This window comes from Pteronotus mesoamericanus, unplaced genomic scaffold (genome assembly GCF_021234165.1).
Source record: "Pteronotus mesoamericanus isolate MK-2021 breed Mesoamerican mustached bat unplaced genomic scaffold, CSHL_Meso_final contig_78, whole genome shotgun sequence".
Classification (NCBI taxonomy): Eukaryota; Metazoa; Chordata; class Mammalia; order Chiroptera; family Mormoopidae; genus Pteronotus; species Pteronotus mesoamericanus.
In genome coordinates, this window is record NW_026555258.1 from 22120344 (window position 1) to 22143603 (window position 23260).

Sequence of the window (23260 nt, forward strand, 5' to 3'; positions counted from 1 at the left end):
AGCTTTGCTAACTCTCCAGAACTTCAGACAGGAACAGGTGTGTCCAATGCTATTGGAGGAAGCGAGGTTTAGCAGAACACATAATTGAATACAAGCTTTAATCAATCCATCAGGGGACCCCGCTGACTGTCCCTTCCATCCAAGGCTCAGTTTTATTCCAGGAAGCCCTACAGAGGACAGAGCTGTGACCTCAAGGGACTGTCCACTTTACCCTACATCCCTGAGCATGCAAAAATATCTTAAATGTCTCTCCAGGAAATATTAGAAGCAATATAATCCATGACCCCCTGGAGATATATGGAATGCCAGGCATGACCACCTCACCTCACAACTGAGATAAGGTAAGAAATCTGAGACACAGTGAGGTCAAGTCTGGCTTAGAAGTGTCCTATCTTTGCTAAGGTTCACTTCATCACACATCTAGACTGGTGAAGAGGGAGTCATTGACCTGGTGCTCTCTGCCTTCATTTAAAAGAAAAATCATTTTCAGTTGATCCCAAAACACATCTTTATTGATCAGTTACCATGATCCAACACCATCCGTTTATTGAACATAAGAGTGCCTACTAGGTGGCTGGCATGGTTCTGGACATAAGAGAAAAACAAAAAGGCAGGTATAAGGCATGCCCTTTCTCATGGAAGTTAAAAAAATAGTTGGGATAAGATTAACAAAAAAAAATTAGACACAAAAATTCTAAATACTCTGTAACGAAGTGTGGGTTGTTAGGGTACAGTTTCCAAGTACAAAGATAATTAGGACAGCTGGGAAAGCAAAGGACACGGTGGGTCCCTGGGTTTGATAATGAATGTTCCTGAAAGCTGGGCAGTCAGCCTGGGTCAGTAGAAGTAGCAGAGGTTTTAACAAAGAAAGATAATAGGACCTTACCCTAGCAGTTAGAATGCAGCTCTATCACCTCCCACCTGACCTCAGGCAAGATGCAAAACTGCTTTCTCACCTGTATAATAATGGGACTAAAAATATCCACCTCGCTGGGGATTAAGTAAGATAACATCTATGGAGTCTCAAATGTCAGATCCTTCCCTGCCTCCATTGGGAACTCTTATCATCCTTAATCACAGGAATGTGATATAATGAAAGCTGTGTCCTTTCAAGATTATTTTGGCACCACTATGAAGAACTTACGGGGGCTGGGGAGGGGTGAGGTAGTGGTGAGACAGAAGCTGCTAAGGCTGCTGCTGAGATGGTCCAGGGATGAGATAAAGTACCACGGGGTCAGGAAGATGCACTGGAGTGAAGAGGAGGTGGTCAAACCTAAACAATCTTGAGAAGGGAGAAACAACACAGGCCAATTCTTTCTTTGAGCTCCACCTAATAACCAGGTCACCGATTTCTGACCCATCAACAGTAACTAATGAGATGAGGTCCGACCTCAAGTTTGTGTTTTTTAAAACATATGTCAAGAACAGTTAGTTCTTCAGTAACAGAATTTTTTTAAAAAATTATACTTTCAACTGCATTTTTACAAGATGTCGGGTGCCGATAAAGGTGTAGAATATAATCCAAGAACTTAAAGAAACAATAGTCCTTATGCTGGAATACTTTAACCAGATGGTTCTTCAGAGACAGTGCATCAGCCTATGATAATGGCATTCTTATATATTTTCTATTGAACCAGATAGCAAGGAAATTACCTGTAGCAGCAATGTCAGGAAGAAATATAATGTAAGCTATATATGCAATTTTAAACTTCCTAGTAGCCAGAATCAGGTGTAATTAATTTCAATAACAGTCCATTTTAGCCTAAAACCAATATATCCAAAATATTATTTCAACATGTAATCAATATAAACACATATTAATGAGATATTTTTTAATCTTTTTTTTCCCACTGTCTCAAAATTCAGTGTATATTTTAGACTTACAGCAACATCTCCATTCTGACCAGGCATATTTCAAATGCTCAATAGACACATGTGTCTCAGGAATCCTGTCTTGGGCAGTATAGACATAGACAACCTTCAAGAATCTCTTTGAACAAAGTACTTATTCAATAGAGTTTTTCATTGGGACTCACCTTGAGGTAGTCACCTACTGCAGCTGAACATCTGGAGAGATGTGAAATGCTAAACTAACTACACCTGTTCCCTGGCTTACAGCCCTGCAATACCTTTATTTTTTCTTATGAAAAAGACTAACCAATTAGGGACCTCTCCCATTCAAAAACAGGAGTCTGTCATACTAAGCTGTATGGATTCTTAAAATAATATTGTGGTATCTTATCTCTGTAATAATAGAGATAGGAAGACCTTTCTCAAAGTACTCTCTACCTACACTGTCAAGCTGGTCATTTTCATAATGCATCAAGCCCAGAGCTGATCAGGCTGAAAAACACCTTTGACCCACAAAGGGCTTTTTTGAACTTGGGAGTTAGCCTGCTGAGCAGCACCCAGCATGGTAGTTAAGAACATGGGCTCAGAGCCCACTTGCCTGAGTATGAATCCAGTTACTAATAAACTATCTGAGCTTGGTAAATTGTATCGCCTCTCTACGCCTCCGTTTTCTCACCTGTAAAAAAGTGGTAAAAAAACTGTACTATTTCACAGGATTATACAGTAAGGATTAAAGGAAGTGATACATAAAAAGTATTTGGGCAAATAGTCTGTTGCTGTAATTCTTAGCCATTATTTTCATGGACTTTTCTAGTCCTTCCAAAACCTGTGTTGTGTTTCTCAACAATCTCAGAGAAGTCTGCAGGCAGTATTGCACAATGGAAAGAGCAAAGCTGGCCTGTATTCCTATCACCTCATTGACACCTAACACTGATGTGACCACATGCAAACTACTTAACCTTTCTGGGCTTGTTTTTTCATATGCTAAATAGGAGTAACAATGAAATTATATCCATTGTACAATAACACAGTAAAGATTAAATTAGACAACAAACATAGCAGATAATCTGGCCTTAGAAAATAAAGTGCCTGCCTTCTCATGAGTATCATTAGCATCTCCTCCTTCCCTTCTCCAACAAAGCCTGTTGCTCTGAACAAATTAGTTTGGGGATGAGTTGGGATGTTTATCTTCTGAGTGAAGTAAAGGCAACGGAAAACTGTAATGACAGGGCTGTTTACTATTTATCTTCCCAAATATTTACCATGTCCTTAATCATCACTAAAATCCATCCTACACAGCAAGCCATCGTGGCCCCTTGCTCTGAGGAGGGACCGTTCTATGAAGAGAATGGTGATTTCCTTCCATGATGATACACCCTCACAAGATTAGAGGATGTCTCCTGAATATCCCCAACTTCCTTTAAAAGGCTACAAAGCATTGTCATTCATGGGTGAGTCATCCATGGAATACTGGAAAGGGTTGATCAGAAGACAAGCTTTGGGATTTTGCCTTGGCTTTCAACCAGCTGTGATTTTGGGGAAGTCACTTGACCTCAGAGGGTTGCAGAGAGCAAATCTGCTTCATGAAGTTGTTGTGGAGAACAAATTTGGCTAATGAGTACTGGGAGTTATTGGTCTAATTTATAAAGAGCTTTGAGCATCAAGGTAAGGCAGGAATTAGTTATCTAAGCCTGACTTCCACACTTTTGTGTGTTGGTAGTATATTTTGGGAATTTGTTCTGAAACATAGAAGGGAACTCTCACTTTATATGACCTGTGACATCTCCTACCTTCTTTCCCAGTTCCAGGAGATCCTGGAGGTCCAGACCTCCGACTTGGAGAGCAAGAATAGAATGAGGCAAAGGAGAGGAGCCTGGGGCCAGCCTAACTCATGGCTGTGGGCTCATTAACTGGTGAAATGTTCTCTGCATATCTCTTCCATGTCGAGTGTCTGGGTTAGCAAGGTACACATGATATATTAAAGAAAAAGGCATACTTCTTTGCAGGCCAAATATTTTTCTATGCATACTTAAGTGCACATGTGTGTCAGTGTATGCCTCCAGATACAAATGCAAAGATCTAAGTGAATCATTCCTTTATTAGGTGGTACAATACCAGAAACCAGCTTAATGTTATGAGAAAAAGGTGTTTTAGAAAGTACAGTATCTCTTCCAGTTGTCTTTTTCTCCATTGCCTCAAAGTGTGGCAAATAAATTCTTTGACATGATTAAAATTTTTAGTAAAAAATCTAAGAGCAAGAAAACTCCTTAGATAAGATATTAAAATTCTCAAGCATTATATGACTCTGAAGTTACTGGGTGGGATATAGGGATATGCAGGTTGTACGAGAAGCTTAATGATTCCAGAATTTTTTTTAAAATAATAAAAAAGATGGTCAAAAAACCTTAAAGCAAATAAAGCCTGTATTACATGCTCACATATATAGCCACCTAATCTTTTGTCTAAGTTGAACATTTATTAAATAGGTGTCAGGATTATTCTAGAACAAAAGGAAAAGACCTCAACGGGGACATTCCAAATACCTTGTGCTTGGACTTTCTCACACAGCTGTAGTTACACAACTCCATTAAACCAGCTGCTAATAATTTTCAAATGGTCCATTAGTTCTACCAATGACCTTGGCCCACCACCAATTTCACACCTCATCTTCATGTCTTAATCAACTGCCTCAAATGGAATCCCTTCCTCATTCAATAGAGAAATATTTTGAAGAAAGATTGTTGATCACATAACTTCGTTGTCATTAGGGAATTCGTATAATGTGGACTCTAACCTACAAACCCCAATCTTCCTGAAAGGAAAATGATCTCGCTGAGATTTCCTTCTCTAAAGCAAGGTGAAAAACTAAACTCCCCCACCCCGCCCCTTTTTGAACAAAACAGAATGCATGGATGGATCTCTCAGGGCTCTGGAAAAATCTCTCGAATGTGCTTGATCAACAATGGGAACTCATCCAGAGCAAAAATGGCCAGGAAAATATATCCTAAGCTACTTCAGATTAAATCTAAGAGAACGTCACTTTCTCTATAATCAAGGGTGTGGACAGGAAAAGAACTTATAAAAGTGATTTCATTTTCAGATGTGATTTATTAATGGGGCTGAAGATGATTCTGAGAGAAATCAAAACCATGAAAACAAGAGTGCCAAGACTAAAAGGAATGTCCTTTTTCTTAGGCTTGGAACCGAAACTATTTTTCTCTCTCGTGACCATCTTAACTTCAAAAGCAGAAGCAAGGAATGTCAATCCGTATGGAGCTCCGCTGGCTGCTTACTATGTTTCCATTCTTTCCACGGAGAAGGGGAAAGGCAGCCCATTGTGTGTCTCTGCCAACAGAGATGAGAACAAAAAAAAAAAAAATCACTTGTTTTTAAATTTTTAGAGGACACAGATAACTCAGGGAAAATGAAAACAGAGATGAATAAAGACTATATTGGAATTAAATGTTAGAGTTTAAAAATCAAGAAAGTTGGAGATTCGAGAAGCACCAGAACTTACCGTAATAAAAAGCCCAGGCTTCATTTGTGTGCCAGGCGAATGTATAATGGGTTTTGGGGAGGTTTTTTAGTTTGTTTTTTTGTTTTTTGTTTTTGCCTCTTTTTGTTATTTCTTCAGTAATTTTGTTCTAGGAAGAACTTTCCTTCATTACTGTAAAAATATCAGTCTCTCATTTCCTAGAAATTGATCATCTCCCTTTCCAGCTGGTGTAGTCTCTGTTCCACCTTTGACTTCTCTTTAATTCTGATCAAATTAGCTCAAACTCTTGATTTCCTATACTAGCCATATTCTTTGTCAAAAAACTAACAAAAACACTTGCCTAATTCTTTACTCAGCCAGACGGGTACAGGGGAAACTAGGAGATATGGAGAATGCCATTTAGTCTTCAAGAATAAAGGTGAGAAAGTGGCTTGGGGTATCTCTTTGTTCACAACTGCTGGCAAGTTTCCAAGCAAAAATATTCGGTAATCTCATGATAATTGGACAACACACTCCATTATGCACTCCCTATGATGCAATATTGTTTCATGTCACAGCATGATGCAAGTGACATGAGCTTTGAAGCAGAGGACAAAGATAGGGAATGACCTCTGGAATTCAATATCAAAGCATATGCCCTCTGACCTAGACATATTTGGCTAACCTGAGACACTCCCCCCACACTGGTGAGTGTGGACAAGTCTCAAATATTTCCCATCACAAATGGTATTTAGCCTAACTGCATAATAAAGCAAATGCATAACCATGGTTACAGACATAGAGAAAGAGCTGCAGAAGGTAGTTATGATACTTGGTTGAGTGGTTTCATGTGCTATGTAGTGTGCTAGCTTTTTAAATGCCTAAAAAGGGACCCTAGAAATGGATGAAAGAATTTCCCTAAAAATGTGTGGGAAACTTCCAAACCAAGAGACTAGATCAGCAGTGTTCCTGGAAGAGGTACTGTAAGTGTTGCTGAATTGATAACTGGAATTTTTGAAGCACATACATGCAAATGATGGGGGAACATAGGCTGACAACAGATTTGAAGAATAAGTACATTCATAGCCTATTCAAAGCCAGGCAAACCCTATAGTACAAAGTTCTCACTACCTACACAGCTAAACATATCACCAGATTTCATAAACTTTTAACAGAACAATTACTAGTGACTCAAAGGTCAAACAGTGCTTTTTGAAAAAGCCTAATCTAAGAATCCTATAGGTATTTTGGAAGGATGGCAGCTGGAATGAGATCAAAGTGGAATTCAGTCTAAAGCCTCAAGCACTTAAATAGTCATGACCATCAGTTGGTCTGGAGATACCTATACATAAATGCTAGTTGCAGCTTCATAAAGGAGTAATCCTCCATCCTGGCCACCTGGGTACCCCAATGTGTTTGAAAGAACAGATGACAAGGAAGACATCCAAATAAGTTCATTTGGGGGCATTGATCTTCGGCAATCAGAGCGAGCACAGAAGCCAAATAAAATGCGTTACAATGCACCATTTGAAGCATGGCAACGTGTTATATACCCGCTGGCTACTAGAGATGTAAACACTAGATTACGAGCTTGTAGAAGGCCGCATCTGAGTCTTTAATTTCTGTCATCGCCACCTATTGAGCACAAAGCCTACCGAGTAGTCAAATGCTCAATAAATGTTTGAATGAATAATCAAATGAAGGAATAAAAGTGAAAGACAAGTATGCCTGGTGTCCAGCATTCAAAAGCAGGGAAACAGGCTGTCTTTTTTCAGCTTACCAAGCAGAGTCTGAGCAGGGAAAGGCTGTGTCACACCAGTGGTGGCAGCAAATCAAAGGGAAGGGCATGGGACGCACAGTCTGACAAAGAGTTCGCCAGCCCTGTTCCCTTTCAACCACACTCCCCCCTATATATACCACATCCCATCACGGGCATTACTTTCAAATCCCAAAGACAGCAGCAGCGACAGCAACAACCTGAGCTCGTTAACGATCACAACAGGGGAGCAAAAAGACAGGAAAGTTTTACAAGATAAATGGAGAGGCAGCAATTTCTGAGGCCTCCCTTTTAAAAGGGGTGGGGAGGAAGGGTGTGTTCACAGGGAGTGGAAGTGCCGACTTCCACCTAGGTGCCCCATTAGGCCAATATTTTGCAAAACCAGGTGTGTGCAATTTGCTTATTAAAGTTCTCACCCTGGGGCAACTGACAAGACTCATCAGTCCTGGAAGACATGTGCTATGACCCCAAGGCAAGTTAAAGCATATCCGGAATATTTTAAGCGAGAAAGAGAATCTTTTTGTTAAAGTGAAAGGGGATCATTTTGCTGAAACAACTGACTGGGAGGAAAAGGAATTAAGAGTGGTTTGTCCCCAGTTTTATGTAGAAATTATACCATTATCTTTCAAAACAAAGGCTCAAGGTTAGATTGAGTTTCCAAGAGCATGGGAACTATTTTTATTGATGATCCTATCCTGTACGTGGTGGCACTTCAAAAGGAAATGGTCTAGCAGAAGGCAAAAACACCTTGCCTACTTGCCAGAGGTCCCTGGGTCAACACTCTTGAACTCCAAGATCTCTTAGAAATCTAGACAACTTTCCCTCCACATTGGCTAATATGGTAGGGTCAGAAATAGATGTGGAGAGGCCATTGGGAACAGATGGCAGTGATGTTGCTTAAGAAGAGCTGTGTGCTGCTGAAGATGCTAACAAACAAGGGAGCCTCCATTCTGTTTTCCAGATCAGCCAAGAGGGGGGCAAATGAATACACCTGCAGTGGAAATGACAGAGCCCTTTCTATGTTGATGGCATTCATCTCCAATGAGATGTTAACAGATTGCTTTCCCTGTGAAACATAGCTCCCTACCTGCCAAACACTGACCCTATTCAAGGCAAAGCACTATCGTATATACTTTGGTTTTACATATGATCCAGGCAGAGCTCTGGCGGTAGGTGCCCCACGTCCTGCAGACAAAAGTCACATTTACATAACAACTCAAATGTGCCCAGCACTGTGCTAGACGATCACAAATTCACAGCACTCTTCAGATTGCCAGGCACATTTGTACCCAACATGGGTCCTCACAACAGCTTCTTTTTGCAACCAGAGATGGTTCCAAAATTATTCTTAAAACCTTGGGAGGGTCCTATGTCAAGACCATTTTGAACCAAAACTTTTTCTTCTGAATATACTACATAAGCTAAATAAGAATATTCCAAAAAATCCTCTTTAATTAGTTTCATCGCTCTAACTACACGGCAACTATAAAACAAGGCAATTGTGCCCCCTGTTCATATTGCTCATTAAAATTTTTTTAAAAGTGCAGAAAATAAAAGGACACTGTGGGTTTGGTTTTGTTCCTCAAGATCTAGAGGGTTTTGTGCTACTTAACATAGTTTCCTTGGGCAAGCCCTATACACGTTCTTGGATTCAGTTTCTCTAGCCATAAAATAAGATTCAATAAATAACCTCTAAGGTTTGTTCTAGTTTCAAAGTCACATGTGTTGTAACAGGTAGAAAACCTTTAAGGAAATACCTTGGAGCAGTGATGGTCAGGGTGTTAGGTGTCTAGCATCGCTCTCTTCTACAACTTAGCTCATGACCCTGGGCAAGTTCAGGACCTTTCCAAATCATCAACAAAGGGAAGGGGTTTAGTAGGAAGATAGTCCGCGAGGTCCCACAAAGCATGTAGGCAATGAAAGGCAAACTACTGACGACATGTAAAACAGGTAAGAAGGTGACAGTGAAAAAGGGAGCTGAATGACTCCCTGATATCAAGGTTAGAGTCCACGAACAATACAGAAAGAAAACCCTTCACGCTAATTGATAAAAATCACGGTGAAAACCCTCTTGGTTCAAATGGCTACTTCACAACTTAGTTACCTTGGGTATGTCACTTGGATAGCTATTCTGAGTGAGAGTTTCCTCCTGACTAAATATCTTCTTCTTTGGTTTAAAACATTGGGAAATAGGAAGTCTTCATGACCACCAAGTGAGAAAGCGTTCTGGTAGGGAGTAAGGCTGTGATTTTAAAACACATAATTGTAAGGGACAGCAACTATGGGCAAGTGCCACCGCCTATCACTCACCCTCTCCCGCCTACTGCAGCCGTCTCTGCTTGATCTCCACACGCCTTTCCAACAAGCCCAGACAAGGCACAGAGTCCTCAAAGTGGAGCTCCAGGCAGTCTCCACCAATCAATCAAAATTGGCACAAGAAGTAGAAGTTATTTGCCAACACTGCTGTAGTGGAATAAGCAGAGATGGCCAAGGCAGGAAACTGAAATTCCATTTCAGGCCTCCCTGACTAACTTCTTACAATGCAGACTTTGGACACACCACGTTAGCTTCTCCAGAGCTACGAAATGAAGAGGTGGGGCAGGAATATTTCATGGGTCCATTCTAGCCTGGGATTTCATTTCTTTGACTATAGCTAGTGACTTGACATTCCCTGCCTTTTGGACCCTTTCTCCTTCAGTTCTTTGTAGTTGACACTGCTGTGTACCCATGCATCAAGCTTTAGAATGTGCTCGCTGACCATGTGTGGATCCTCAAGGCAGCACCCCGACATTTTATTAATAAAACTGGGATCTGGTATTATGACAACATGCAGTGGCTGGAGTTCTGAGAGCTGGATACCCTGGTGTCATTATCAACTTTTGAAGTAGGTAGCACATTCGCTCTGCTGAACAGAAAGGCATTTCAAGCTTTAAAGTAATTTTGGATTTACATAAACATACTGGGATCATGAAAAGACAGAGAAGCTTAAAGGGTAGTCTGGGTAAGTAACAATCTCAACCCCCCTTCTTACCACCCCACCCCTATTTTTCTTTTGTACTAAATCAGTCATATTCAATGACTCATCATGCAGCTACCTCCTTTCATGGTAAGGCCAGCAAACCAGCTTCTTGGATATGAGTGACCACTTGATTATGATTTAGTAAAATACAAACTATTCAAGTCTGTTACTTTGTTTAAAATAGACATCACACATCTTTTAAGCTACTTTGAACGTACTTTACCTTTTCCTGGGGAAAACCAAAGCCTCAGTCTACCTAGATGAGGAAACATCCAAAGAGCAAGTCATCGTGAGAACTCATGACTATCTCTGGTATCCTCCCCTTCTCTTCGAGTGGTTTTTGTGAGTAGGGTCAGGGATGGAGGTAGGAACTGGAAACACTTATGAATCAGATGGTCCAAAACACCAAGCCGTCCTCAACACCAGTCCCATGCAGGATAGCCAGTTCAAGCTGTCCTTGTTCTAAAGTCTTGATGGTAGCATGAGCTCTGTACCATATGCCTAAAGGATGACCTAATGCTATTGCTGCTGGAGCAGCTGGAACAGGACAGGATCGTTTGCCACAGTGATCTGAGTCACTTCTCAGCAACATCCCAGGGTTAACAAGATCACATGTTCAGCTGCTACTTAAAGCCTTGGAGGCACTTCAACCTCTTAACTTGGGTAAGCGTTAGAAGCCTAGTAGGTCGTGTCCAACTCCTCAAAATAACTTGAAGAGACTGTCTCCCATTCTTGGACCTTCTAAGCATGCCAAGGACATGACCATGAGTTCTTAGGCCATGACCACTCTTTTCTGTTCCGAACAGATTACTGTCAATAAGAGAAATTACCTCAACTTTCTTCTTTCTACTCAATTTTCCTCTCTTCTACTTTCTTCTCACTCCCTGACATCTTTAAAGTTCAAAGGAAGAACGGAGAAAAAACATCAAATATCCTTAACAGTATTAGTTCTGCAGCCACTCTCTTTCATGCATGAAGGATGTGTGCGTGTGTGTGTGTGTGTGTGTGTGTGTGTGTGTGTGTGTGTGTTACTAGTGGTGATAGCTGTTTGGGGGATAGACAATATATAAAGAAAAGAGATAATGTCTCTGCATTTTCTTAGGAAGCCAAAGTGTCTGGTATGTCAACTTTTGAAACAAGGTCATTTTCTTTTTTGTTGTGATTAATGCAGAAAGCATCCTAAAAAGGTTATATTGACCACACACATTGTTTTGAAGAAGCATCTTTGTTCCAAGTGACATGTATCTTTTGAGGCAATGTTTACTTAGCTGGTTCAGCCATTTACTCATCCACTAATTACACACTGAAGATCAACTACTTATCAGGAACACTATTAGACCCCAGGTCAGGGTGATTCTGCAGTCAAGGTCAGTCTGATTCACAAATGGGTCAGCACGCTGTGGCCCAGTATCAGAGGCAACAGCTTCAAACCAGACCAGGCAGAGAGCCATATGGAGAAAGTCCTCGGTCAACAAGTGCATCTCTTTATTGTTTATAGGAAAAAAAAACAACAACAATACCCAGAAGCTGGTTGGACGGACCAGTTGCAATTTTTTTGTATACAGAAATCAACATAATATAACTTCCCTTTGTTTCTGCCAGAGGTGTTAATATGAAAACCTGCATCCAATTTAATTGATGAATGACAGGTATTCTGCTAACACTGTCTCGGTGGTGGGAGGGAGGTGACGGGGCAGAGGGGGATGGTGGTGATGGTAGAGCATAGTAAATGCCTGCCACCAAGATGACATTTCCTAAACCCAAATCGCTTGGTATATAGTACCCTTAAGGTGCCCTGGAGGTACTGAATTCCTGGGGTAGAAAAGACGAAAGCCTGCTCCATAGCTCAAATTATTAGCAGCTACAATCTAGTTCTGACAGCATCTCTTTTCCTTTTCCTACTTCCTGCATGTGAGACATCAGAGTGCAGCGGCTGCTTCCTCTCCTGCATGCCTAATGATACTGAATTCCCAAGAACTGTGGTTCCTAAATCTGTCTTCTAGGGTCCCACCCTAGACCTACTGAATCCCTCTCCTGTGGTAGAACCTAAAAATCTATTTTTAATAACCTCCTTTTCAAGTTCTCAGAATGATTCTGAGGATCAGCCTGGTTTAGAAATCACCACTCCATACTACAATTGTGGGGACTTTTTTTTTTTTTTTAAAGAAAAAACAAAAAAATTTAAAAGGATCTGTCCACCCCATCCCCTCCCATCCCACACATTTGTGGTTCCTCCTACATTTTCTTTATAGGTGATGAAGAGAACAGGACAGCTTCCTCCACTACACCCAAATATCCAGCAATTAGCAGACTAGACCCCACAGATTCTTTGCATTCTGAAGCTGTTAAAACAAACACTGTGTGTCTGGTGCAAAGTTTGCTCAGCAGCCCCCATGATTGTGTGGGCTTCCCTATCCATCTAAATGAACAAGCCAAGGCTGCGGATTCCAGGTAGTGACAAATAAGTCAAAGAAGTCTCAGTCTTCAGCTCTGGACTCCATCCAAACTTCAGACTAAGAGATTTACTAATCCCTTGTTGGCAATACAAAATTAATAATACAAAAACACAATCACCTGCCATTAGCCAAATCTAATCTAATCATTCCTTGCACTAATAATTTTACTCAGGCTACTTCCACCTCGAACTCGGCCTCCTACGCACAAGACATGAACTCATGATGCAGGCTTCATGTGCAAGGTACTTTGGGGAAATGCAACTCTTTGGAATGGGCTGGGATGACATGTGAGGACTAAGATCACAATTAGTAAACATGACCACGACGAGAAAAGTCTCTTCATTTTCCTTCCACATACTATTCTGCCCTCACCAGGCCTGCATTAATATGGTCTCGGCTTCAGAAAGGTTTTGACTTTCCTGCTATTATCCTAGTCTTGCTTTAACACATACTTTATATTAGAATGCGTTCCAGGAAGCATATGGCAATAGAACTAGGTCAACCATTAACCAAATAACAGGAAACTGCTCTGCAGCGCACACCCTTCAAAAGCTTGCTTATTGAGCTGGCTCTTCAGAGTATGTCCTTCAGTGAGGCTGGAACTAGCAGGAACCATGGGTTTCTTTAATTCTGCAAGGTCACCTCATACCTAGAAGGCTTCTGCATATACTAGACTTCCAATGGTCTAAATCATTCCACTGAAACATTCAAGAACTCAAGTCAAAGGTGTCTGACCCTGCTTGACTATCTTCAAAAAAATGTACTATGGTCCTGGTTGCACTGCTTCATTCTTTCAATTCTGTTAAATTGATAGAACACGCTATATACTCATCTTTTCTTTCTCTAATGTTTATCCCTATATTCCTTGAGGCTTCCATGACACCAATTTACCCCGTAAAATACATGCCACAATCCATTTAGACTTAATAGGTCAAATAAAGTATTGGAAAAAGATCTGTCTTCCCATATAAAACTACAAATGAGTTTCCTCTAGAACCATTGGCCTTGAATTGCCGCGTATTCCTGAGTTTGAATTTTTCCTCTCCAAAGTTTCAGACTCAGTTCTACAAAATCTAACTTTACAATGCCCTGAGGAGTCATTCAGGATCATACTAGTAAACTATCAACAATCACACTCTCCTTGGCTTCTTTAACCTAGATTACAAATCTGACATTCTTGCTTCTAAAATATTTCATATGGTTTGTAGAGTTGGGCAGTTTCCCTTGATGAAAAACCTATATTAACTCTCATTTTTAAATTAAAATGTTGGTGCTAAGCCTCCAGTTACTGAAGTTGAATGTTGAATGTCTACTGATATTTGGAGTAGCAATCATGGTTTAGAAGACACTAAGAGACAACGTGAGGTTTCAGAAATCCAGGTGTATTTAGAGAAGATGTGTAGGTACAACATGACCTTTTAGAAAGGGCTGGGTCTGATTACTCACTCAACACATGCTTATTAACTATGTACAGCTGCCCCAGGCACTGTGCAAGGTACTGATGATACAGGTGAACAAGGGAAACCCTGAGCTTGCCTTTCTGTAACTTCTATTCTAGTCCCATACAATAATTAATCAGACAAACCTCTGGTTGGTCCTTGAAGTTGATTTGGCTAAATTTTAACTAAGGTCTTTTTCCCTGAAAACAGTCAACAAAGCTTTGTTGAGTACTAACATAAGGAATGGCACACTGGACTAGGGGCAGTGAAAGGGGCTTGTAAGAGTCATGGACATTGTATGGCCTTTGGGATTCTGGTCACCCAAGTATCTCCCATCCACACTATTCTTGGGAACTGCCAGATTTTTCTTTTAAAGGAGTTATTTGTAAAACCAGTTAAAACAAAACAAAAACCCAGAACGTCTTCTAAGGAATTTAATAAATCATCTATTACAAAATGTTCAAGAAAGAGCAAACAGAGGTTGAGGTACTTTTCTTCCCCTTTACCGGATTTTGGAGTCATGTTTCATAGAGGTGACTGCCTTTTAAAAGTCACTACACAATAAAAGATACTGCTCAGCCCCTAAAGACAAGAAGTTAAATGTTTATCAATCCCACCAATACAGGCTTCAAGCCTCTCCACAGGGTTTTCATGTGGAATCCAGTGTGTACTGACCTGCAATCAGAGAGTCACTGTTTAACAGTGCCCTGTCTATAGGAAGTGTTTTATAAAAACTTAGGATGGGAGAAAAGGGAATTAGTATTTTTATGTGACCACATTATGCCAGGCTCTGCACCAAAAGTTTATATTCATGATCTCATTTTTTCCCCACAAGAAGCTTACAAAGTGGGTTTTTTCCCCCAAATAAGCAAGGTGAAGATCAGAGATTATTTACTCGAAGTCACACAGCAACTCTCTGGCTCTGAGATCTGTGTTCTTTCCAGCACATACCATGTTCCTCACTGCCAAGGTCTTCATGGGCCTCCCAACACTCCTATGTTCCCTCATATGTGGTCTCTGCCGGAGTCGAGTGTTCCTTCCCAGGAGAAGGGCACACTGCTCCCAACACAATCTCCAGGCCCCCTCAGCGATGGTCCTTTTTTTCTTGAATGCCCAAACACTGATGATGGAACAAGGTCAGGCCAGTTCTTCAGATACAAAGCAAGATGAACTCAGCGGGTCCTCCTGCCAATTGCCCTTGTCCTTACTCATCTGCAGGAGCATGCCAAGGCCTGCCTGGAATGACGCAGGCAAGGGTCACCATGGGTGATCCTACACCCCTCCAGATTTCTACTAAGTAAGAGCTCGGTGCTGAGACAGGCTGGCTCCTTGAAAACCCACTGCAATTGTTTCACAGGAACCAAACTTCTTAAAGAGATTGTTTGCATCTGTCAATCTCCACATTAGAACCCAGGAGATCGAAGTAAAGCAGAGCCTAAAGGTAGAAGGTCTAGGAACCTGTAAACCCAATCCATCAGGAAGTCAAAGTCCTTACATTTCTGGATGGCCATTCATTTGAAATTCACGAAAGAGCCAAAAGATTTTATTTCCCCTTTTACTGAAAGCCTGACTACACATTTACATAGAGAAACAGAGATGAATATCATAGTTAACGAAAGACCCAACTTACGCCATTAACAAAAATGTACCCCGACAACCACTCTTTCTACTTCGTAGCAGCTCCACCAGACCAACCTCAGAAAGGCAGGATTGCTGCAATGTGGAACTACTTAACATAAACAAACATAAAGGCCACACTTGGGTTAGGAGATGTGGCTAATTTTAGATGACTGTTTCATATCTGATGAAATGAAGCCTGGACTTCTCACCAGTTTAATGCAACCCTTGCGCCTACATTTAACCAACTCCACCTCAGAATTTTCTCAACTATGGAAAAAACAAGTGGAAAAGCAGATGAAAGAAGGAATTCATTCCTGCACTGTGAGGTCTTCACACACTGTCCAGTTGACACCGAGAGGAATTCAGCATTTAGGAACATCTGATGCTCTCCAGGCCTTCCAGTGGCTCTGCTAATCAGCATCTGAGAGTATTCATTCAAGAAAGGCTGTGAAATGCCTCCGAAGCAGGCAGCAGAAATCGAGGGGGGCTCTTGCTGATCAAGTGTTACCCCATTGATCCCATTCCTGGAAAAGCTCTGGAATACTCCATGCCTTGAATGCATACAGAACACAGCCTCAGATATTAGAAATAAGTCAGATACCACGTTCAACGGATACAATAATCCACTTTTCCAAGAGTCAGTGACTTGCTCTCTTGCTCTCCCTTTAACACAGCTGTGAAGTCCACTGAATGTCCAGCCAAGTACTTGTGAATATCCTCCCCTCTCAGGCCAAAGAGAAGACCCAGTTCCAGCCTGGTGGCTTGATGTACTTGCTCATCAGTTTTCAGGTTTCACAAGGGAAAACAATCTCCCCCTCAAACTGGAGAAGCTTTCTTTGCAGGAGAACCAGACAATCCTGATGGCTTTCTCCAGTTACATAGCAATTATGTAATTGCTAAGCTTCTGCAGAATCACTGGAACCACTCTGCAGCCTTCTTCTGACTACAGCTGCAGCACAATGTTCCAAGATGATTGCACCCTCTGAACAGACAGCCAGTCTCAAATGTGAGCACAAAGGGGTGTACAATGGGATTCCATCTCAAGCCCAAAGATACTCCTGCCTCACGAAGCCCTTTCTCCTCTTCCCGGCCTGTGCAGCTAACTCTTGCTTTTGCCCACCCTCCATGTGTGCAGAGTGTGGTTCATTCCGTTTATGCAAACAGGTTCCAAAAGAAGCAGAAAAACCAGCTGAAGTTTTGCCATGGACCATGCACAAGGTAATCATTTAACACATAACATGGAAGCTCCAGAAGAGGACAAGATGCAAAGGGGGCAGGAAGCATCTCTCTAGGCTTCCTGCACTGGCATGAAATGAGTGCTTCCCTTCCTTCTGCCAGCTCCAATCCTTCATGTTGACATTACACATCCTGTACTGGAGATCCACCCCCATGCTGCCGCTTGCCCAGCTGAATTATCTCCTGCGTCACAGCGGTGGTAACAGAACTGCTGGCTCGGCAGACCTGAGAGCACCATTTCAACGCTTAATGCACTCAGCAACTGGACATATTACCAGTGCGTCGAGGCTGGTCTGTGGCCCTCTCAGCAGCCAAGCAATACTCGACCTAACCTTCTGCTAACCAGATGGTTGGTCTGTCTCTTGGGACCAAACCATTAAACTTTACTTTATTAAATTCTATGAAAATGTGGGGACAGTTTACAGCAGTGCATCTGGTTCATCTCCAAAAGGGTTGCTAAGATGAAAATGACCTAAAAATAACTGGAAACTCTACTACTTCACACCAACAGAGAACAAGATATTTCGGAGTAAATATTTAAATGAATGATCTGCCAGATTACCTACCCCCCAGAATGGACTACGTGGTTAGCAAATTATATTGTAAATATATACAAACAAAGACAAAGAAATGTTTGCCTCTAAAGAGGGATCCATTTCCCACTGCCTTAAGCCAAGGTTCACCATCTCCTGGCTCCAAGCTGTTTAAATGGGGCTAAAGACACCATCTCCATTATAATCACTCCAATTACCAAAACAAAGAGCCTAACACAACTGACAGAGAGATCCCACCGCCCCTGGGTTTGACCACCTAGGCACACTGCAGGCCTGCTAGGTACTCAAAAGGCGCTCAATAAATGTTTTGATGAATAGATGAATAAGTCCCATGTTTCTTAAGTATAACAATTCTCTAAGACATGTTCTTTCCAACTCTACCATCATCCCACAACTGCTAACGAGGTGTGCAAAGCCAGGCAGCAGATGAATGGGAAGGAGCAAGCCATCTGCACCAGAGGCTTGGGTGACCACTAATTGATCACAGCAAATGAACTGCAGAGGCGGCAGAATGCTGGGTGCTCTACATATATTGTGCCCCTTAGCCTTCACCAGAGAGAATTCCATTTTAAAGATAAACTGGAGGCTAGGAGCAAATCAGGAGCTAGACCCAAATTAATCCAATCACTTTTCTACTACTTTTACAGTCACTAGTCAGGATTCTACAATTTGTAAAGAACTGAACACTTGTGAAGGTGACACTCCCAAATATATCTCCAAGTCCCAAGGAAATCGGGGAAAAAAAAAAATCTTTCCACTCCCAGAGATTTTTAGACATTCTAGGAAGGCCAAGTTTCAGTCCCTGCTGTGTCTCCCTGCATTTCTTATCCGATTGACAACATTCTATGTTATTATGACCACTACCACACCAAAAGTTACTCCTCCATTCCCTTCAGTTCTGGGGTCCACCCTTTAAGACCAAAAAATTCATTTAAACTCATCCTAAAGATCTGAACCCCAATGAATAAATGCACAGTCTCTTTCACTCTCCTCCTCAAATACCTCTGGACGCAGTTTTAAAGTGGTGACTATAAAGTTTCTTATAATTACGAAAGAATTCCACTAACACCTTGGTCTCTGGAAATTTTAAAAATGTAAAAATCAATAAACACATAACTCTTCCTGGGTAATCTGCTTTGGAAAGTGAAAAAAAAATCACTTCTGTTTTACCAAAGAATCATTTTTACATGTCCTTTCTCTTTGCCACTAGCATCACCATCACGGCCACCATCACCACCACCACCACCATCGGGGAGGCCACCGATGGTCTTCTGACTTGGAGCAAACCAGCTGAGGTAAGTCCTGTTAGGCCCTATCAACACCACTCCACATTTTGAAATATCATCTACCCTTAAGGCGTTCTAAAATTAGCCTCCTTACTTACCCCTGAGATCTCAAAGCATCTGATATTACAGTACATTAGTAAGACCAAGTGGACATGGACTATTAAAATAAACATTTGCACAGAGAAGACCAAAGCAATTCTAGGCAAGGCCATGGGACAGTCCTCAAACGGGCTCTGAGCTATCTAATGAGGGACGCCACAAAGAGGCATCCAACCGTTTTACACGACAGCAGAGCCAGTATTTTCATTGCAGTTAAGTACAATTTTCTTCGACAATCATTTTTGCGAGAATGATGTCAGACAATAGGAACAGTAATAACATCTTCCAAAAAGCTCATATAGAAATTCGCATTGATTAAAAAATTGTTCCCCCACAAGAAGTCGCCAGGGAATTGTTTCTCAAGGTTGGGACAGGCTTTGTTACCATGTAAATGTACTTGTCAGAGAGGACATGGCATCACTCTCAGGTTGTTCACAAATCCCTACTGAACACACACATGTCAGATATGAAGTGCTGGGGGGTCTACAGCTAGGAGGGCAATCTGGAAAAGCCTACCTATGAATGGGCAACAGCAATGAGCCCAGTGCTCATCAGTGAAGGCAGACATGGCACAAAATTAATAGGGCAGGATTCAAAACACCAACTTTAAGACCAAGGGTGAAATCATTCGCATATGGCAAAGCCCTGAAAAAGGTCTTGACCTCAGTTTTTCTATCAGTGAAGAAGGAAGAAATGATCATTTTCTGAGTAGCCATTATATGACAGTACATTTATATGTTTAGTTCTATGGTAACTCTCCAGATTCTTATTATCATCCCTATTTTACTGGGTAGGAAAGCACAGGAGCAGAGAAGCTAAATGACTTATTCAAGGTCTCACAGCTAGGAAGGGAAAGAGCCAAACTTCACCCTGTTCTCCTGAAGTGCCAAAGAGCATGTTCCACCCACTACTCATTATGTTCTGAGGACCTCTGCACAAAGAGCTGCATGTTCACCCTGAAATACTGAGGACTTTGCAGTCCTGATGTTTCAGCAAAAATAAAGCACGTCTTCCAGAGAGAATATATGTATACAGTTGACCCTTGAAGGAGAGGTGGGGGCAACTGCCTTCACAGTCAAAAATCTGCATTAACTTAAGTCAATCCTCAGCTTACAGATTCCCAACCACAGATGAAAAATATATGTAAACATATATTTACATATTTACACACACACATTATCTACATGTTTATACACATATGCCCCCATATATACAGTAGCCAAGTTCCTAGTTGCTCTTCCGACAGTTCAACTGCACTGAAGTTTAGCCACGGTATGCAAATTTTAAGTGTATTATTTTCCCATATAACGTGCTTGTCAGGAAGGGAAGGCTGCCAAATGACAATCTGGCCCAGTGATTCACTGTGTCACACTAACATGGCCACTTCTGATACAGGTTGTTGTTTGTATTTCCTAGAAATCATTGTCTTCGTTTGGGAGATAAACAGTAAAGAGCGTCCCCAGCAATGACATGTTCTTTTTCTGCGAGAATACACTGGTGGCAAATGTCATGGATTTGGGGGGAAGGAGTGATATAAAGTGAAAAGCTCTTGCTCTGTGTTCCTTAGACCTTAAGGATCATGTGATAAGGCAGTATCTTAAACACAGATGACTCTCTTTTTCATTTTAAGACTATGCCTTATAAAGTAAAAGATCTATTCAAATGAATCACATTAAATCTACTGAACAGATTTCATGTGCTGAGGGAAAAACACAATCTAGCCAATTTTGGATTTTAATGGTTGAAGATTCCCATTTGCTGACTGATTAATGTTTTTCAGTCCTATTTGACTCTCAGAAGAACTTCTTTTCTGCGGACAGCAAGCTGTGCAATGTGTGTATGGTCACAGACAAAATAATATTGCCGCCCTCCTTTCCACTAAAGGGGGGAAAAGATAATGGAGGTGCCAAGAAGGGAAAGGGGACGGCACAGCCGGCAGGAGTGCACTGGGAACCTGGGAAATTCACCACAGTTCGGAAACTACTTCAGAAAAAGATCACTAACGCTCACCTGTGCTGGGGTCAATTTTGGTAATTGTAGTTGACATCTAGAAACAGGGTTATGAATATAATTATCATGAAGCAGCAACTGGGCAATCACAACCTAATTAAACCCCATGACTAGATTATCTTGTTTTTCCCTTAATAATCACATAACATTTAACACTTGCTAATTTCAGGACCTATGGGTGATGTTCATTCATATTAACAAGCTATAGCCACTGGTCAGAAAAGGAATGGGTGAGGTGCTCAAACACTTGAGTCCACCAAGGGGGTAGGGATGAATTTCAGGGACAGCTGACATCTGTTCTTCAACACCACTTCATTTCTCCACCCCCCAAAATTTCTAATTAGAGGCAAAGTCATGGGAGAAGAATGAAGAGAACTTCCTCACAAGCTTCGGATACAATTCTGCTTTCTTAAACACATGCCATTTTATGTGATCTATACATGTGCTTTTTCACATCACAATGGAATCTATCTTTGAAAAGATGATTTTCCTTTATTTTCAGTAGAATAGAGGATTCCTCCACTGGACCGAAGTACATAAACTTTATACGTTTACCTCCTGGACATGCTGAGGTTTCCTCTTCTGCCCCACTTCTCATATTGAGTGTATTCTCAAATTCAATGTCTTACTCCCAATTGAATGTCACTGCAGGCACACAAAGATACAAGACCCAATTTACCTTTACTTTTTGCAAAGCCCCTGAGGATAACTTGGGTAGATTTCTCTTCGAAGGACTGCTTTTTGAGACAGGCTGGTCTGGGGGAGTATCTTGGATGGCTAAGCATCACTGACTAGGGTCTCAGTTAATGCTACCTAAGACTGAGTGGAGTCCCCATTGCTCTTAAATTAGAAATCCCATCTGGAGAACTGCATGCTTCCATACATGTAGCTAAATGTTACTCTCTCCAACTATGAAATTATTTTTTTCTGATCCTTTTCCCCATACCTAAGAAAACAATGGTTTTGATAAGTTTGATAGATAATATAGGCGACTCTGTGGCCCCTTCTTGTGTACTTTACATACAGGACATGTGCTTTTCCTCCTACAAAGCCCTGGGTATGAGGCTGTCTGGGGACAGATCACCTGAACCGTTCCATAACAAAATTAAGATTTTATAAAACCACCACTAGTTGCTTCGAGGTTAAAGAGTCTAGTCAGTAATTAATGCCCAATTCCCTGCCTTACAGAAAAGCTACTGTCCTGAATATCACAGGGATATTTGGACGTGTTCCATCTCCCTTAGTACAGCTTGTTACTCTATTAAGGGCATTTGTGGTCATCCATGAACAGCAGCTTCCTTACTGTACTGTGATGTTTCAGGGAGAGGCAAATAAAACGAAAGCATTCATCATGTCTCCATGATCTAAATAGAGCACATGGTGATCACTGAAGAGTGTGGGGGACACTAGAACCCAGCCTTTGAAGAGGATCTGCAGTATATTCCCCAAATGACCATTAGATAGTGGAACTAATTTTCAAGTACGTCTGTGTGGCTTTTGAAAAGCTTTCTCATGCCTACAGTCACCAGAGCCAATACAGGGTACTGAGACTCTGAAAAGGGCCCTAAGAAGGCAAAAAGTAAGACCTTCTCTACTTTAAAAAAAAAAAGAAGTCATACCGCATATCTTTCTGCCATTAATAGGCAGGTGCTCATTTTAAATACCGATGTGTTTTATAACTATTGTACTTTCCACTACTGAGCTTGATACAATTTAAAAATATTTATTTTCCTAATTTCCTCCTACATGGTCTCTTGCTTCCCCCCACAACCATATCCTCTATGACTTTAAGAGCAAAAGAGGGTACTCTTCAGTTAAACACACTTTGTCAAGCTATTACAGTAAGTTATATTTCTCATATTAACTAATATATTACAATTAATTTTCCATTATGCTCAGATTTCCTTCCAGAACACCAGGATATATTCCTGGCGTAAGTAACTGGAAGAGATAAACCATCAGGAACATAAGCTATTAGCATACTAAGTAATAACCAAGGCCAGTTCCTACCAGCTGAGAGCCAGGGGGTGACCCTCCTTCCCCCCTCCCCTGAATCCTGGCTCCCCCATTTCGTTTCTCCATGACCTTAGGTGAACTACCTCTCCAAACCTCAGTTTTTCTCTACCATATGAACAGTCCTTGGTTCATATTAAATGTTAAACAAACATTACCTAGTATGAATATGAACCATGAGTCACTCCAGGAGGGGAAATAGCATTTTGTTGAAGGTCTATGTGATACTCCCACTCTATAGAGGAGTTGGGAGAATTTTTTGATGAAGCAATATTTATTCTCCTTACAGACAGTACTCTTACCCAATATTAGAAAAGACAACATTCAACTGACAGCAGAAAGGAGAGAGGTTCTTAAAGTTGAACTCTGACATTCAAATGAAAATGGTCTCTTCCATATAGATCCCCTTCCCAATGATCATTACT

General features: G+C 41.2%; 1 protein-coding gene across 8 annotated transcripts in view; it reads right to left on the reverse strand.

The window, feature by feature from the left end:
- The window catches only part of ZNF462 (zinc finger protein 462), a 136650-nt gene that overhangs the window by 101202 nt on the left and 12188 nt on the right, over positions 1 to 23260 (reverse strand). The window contains exon 1 of one of the 8 annotated variants that reach the window (XM_054584569.1): positions 10346 to 11498. The exons of the other annotated variants lie outside the window; for them this stretch is intronic. The gene's annotated coding sequence lies outside the window, so the exon portion shown is untranslated. Of the gene's footprint in view, positions 1 to 10345; positions 11499 to 23260 lie in introns of those variants that run through there. 8 annotated transcript variants of the gene reach the window in all.